The sequence below is a fragment of the Asparagus officinalis genome, chromosome 8, assembly GCF_001876935.1.
Source record: "Asparagus officinalis chromosome 8, Aspof.V1, whole genome shotgun sequence".
NCBI classification, from domain to species: domain Eukaryota; kingdom Viridiplantae; phylum Streptophyta; class Magnoliopsida; order Asparagales; family Asparagaceae; genus Asparagus; species Asparagus officinalis.
The window spans coordinates 93,657,836-93,660,796 of record NC_033801.1 but is presented as its reverse complement, the minus strand read 5'-3'; the positions used below and the strand labels follow the sequence as shown (position 1 = coordinate 93,660,796).

The 2,961-nt window shown below is 41.0% G+C and overlaps 1 pseudogene; it reads left to right on the top strand.

The window, feature by feature from the left end:
- On the top strand, positions 1,593 to 2,285 carry LOC109821539 (annotated as a pseudogene).

The window sequence follows — 2,961 nt, the reverse complement described above, 5'->3', positions numbered from 1 at the left end:
GGTACTCGGTCCGTCGCCGAGTAAAAACAAGAATTAGAGGAGGCTGAGCCTGGGTGGGCTGTTGGGGAAGATGAGAGAGAGGATCAGAGTTCAGAGATTCAGATTTTAGAGGAGGCGGCGGCTAGGAGTGGGAGATTGATTTGGATGTAGGGTTAGGGTTTAGCTTATAAATGGTGGGTGTCTGGGTGGGCCTTATCCAACTTGAGGCCCAAGGCAGAGGCCTTAGTTGCATTATGCTAGGGCCGACCCTGATATATATATTTATATAAGCACCAACTTTGTTTAAAATACAATATCAATGCAGTCACATTTTGATTAGTACAATATACAATGTCAATGCAATCTTTGAATATCAATGCAAACCATTAAGATACAAGTGCAACTAGAGTATACTATTGATACGATTAACTAATTTTTTTAAATTGTATGAGAATCAAGCCCAAACCGTAGGATGATATCAATGCAATCTAGATCACACACAGTTCCCATACAATTACTTTTAAGACATAAAATATTTCTCTTGTGCTCTTCAATTTTCTATTATCCTTTATCAAGAGCCCTCATAAGATTTTAAAAGAAGGGAGCAACACGAGGATTTCCAGGAGGTCACCCATCCTAATAGTCCACCCAAACACACTTAACTATAGAGTTTTGATGTGATTTGGTACATGTCTGCTGGGATGATCGAACCTCATATGATTTTAATTTTTGTATTTTTAATTCTGACCCCTATTTTAGATTATACCTTTCTCACTATATTAATCAAGAAGTACAACATAAAGACGGATGAGCAATCGAGTTAGACATCAGTACCAAATTTGATGCTCTCCAACTCCGTACCCACTATAATCGTATTCAATCTAAAAGGTAGACAACAGTACTTAAAATTGCATATCTTTTTCTGATGTACTAGTCCTTAAATTAGATGCTCAAATAGTAAATCAAAACGACGTGCGTTTTCGTGTGTGTAAATAGCCTATAAAATGGAATTGCGAGACCAGAGATTGCACAACATATTTTACAGAAATCAATAACATCGAAGAATACCTATAAGTATCTAGTGAGTTAGTGAGCTGCCTAAGAATAGTATTTTAAGATTTTTAGATTCGACTTCTCTGAAAATCATCTACATGAATTTAATTTACTCTAATACTTGAAGTCGAAGTCGTGCGATGCGGACGCCCAAAATTTCTTAAGTCTGTCTATATTCTCATTCGATATATAAAATAAAATTTTTATTACAATATAATACATAAAGATATATATATAGCCTCTTTTCATGAGCTGCGATAAGAACTCACGAGTGTTATGTCAGTGAGCCCAACATGGCAACATCCATAACTACATGGCATCCCCAGTAATTTCCCCAAACTTTAGTAACCTTTTTTTCCATCCCAAAAAGAACAACAAAAACTTGTCCAAATCCTAACCCCATCCGGTCCACGTCACCAATCCGAGTGACCGTCGCCTCAATACCCGCAACCATCAGATCCACAGGTCACTACTCAATCCCATCCGTCCATTCACAGTCCCAGAGAAACACTCCCTTCTCCTCACCTCCTCTTCTCTTTTCGCTTATCGCCTCAATAAAAAAAAGACAGAAAGGGAAAAAAAAAATCCAATTCCTGCCTATTTATTCCCAATTTCTTCATCGTTAATTCCATCTCTCTCTCTCACCCCCTCTCTCTCAACTTCTCTTTTCTCTCACTTCAGCCATGGCCACTGAAGATGAAGCTAGCAAGCCCTCAACTCTCCCCTCTTACTCCGAGGTACGAACCCTAACCTCACCCAACCTTCAAATTTTGATTTTTTTTTCAGCTAATTTGATGCTGATTTTTTTAATGGGCAGATGATTTTGGGCGCAATCGAGGCTTTAGACGAGAAAGCGGGCTCAAACAAGACGGCGATATCGAAATACCTGGAATCGAAGTACGCTGAGAAGTTGCCGGAGGCCCATTCGTCGCTTCTGACGGCCCATTTGGAGAGGATGAAGGAGAGCGGGGAGATCTTGATGGTGAAGAACAACTACCTGAAGCCCGGCGACGTCCCGGTGAAGGCGCGGCCGCGGCCGGCCTCCCGACAGCCGCAAGGACGCGCGCTCGCACGCCGCCGTGGCGAAGCGTCGGAGGGGATCCCGCGGCCACGTGGCAGGCCCGCCGAAGAAAGCTAGGTTAGAGGCGAGAACCCGAGCCGAGGGGCGGAGGAGAAGGGACGAAGGCTCGCGGCGGCGCCGTGCGCCGGCGGGAGTGAAGCAGGGGAGGGGGGCGGCGCCGAGGAAGAATTGAAGGGGGGTTTGATGATGCTAATTGAATTTGGGTTTTTTTTCCCTCTTCTAATTGTTGTGGAGTAAGGACTAGGGTTAGGGATACGGTTTGAGGATTTGGGGGGTTTGGGGGTTTTTGGTTTTAGTTTATTAAATTAGTCTGTATGTAAAAATTGTGGGAGCTGTTTGGATGGAAAAATTTGTGGAGGTGTGAAATTGACCGTTGGTGGTGTTTCTTGATTATATGTTGGCTTTTATCTTTTTTTTTTTCGTTCAACTTTGCGCTTGTTTAATTCAAACTCGTGCGTATTAAATTCTTGAGTTTGAGATGAGATCGCAAACTTTCGTGAGTGCAAATTGCGGCGATTGTTGAGAATTGCAGTTCTTTTGGGGTAAATTTCAATAAAAGTGAAAAGTTCGGGCATTGGACGCCATTTTTAAAACTTAGGTAAACTTTCGCTAAACTCCCATTAACTTTGGGAATTTCAGAAATCATTACATTGTTAACGCGTATTTTGAGTTTGAGAATGAAGTTCATAACATATGAACATTAGTCAATGGGGATTTAATGAAAAAAATTATAATATTTTGCTGAGTATTGGAACTCTCAAAGTTATTAGAGCTTTAATGAGAGTTTCAAATAGGGTTAAATACCAAATTAAAAATTTCAAAACTATTGGAGTTAATTAAAAATTATT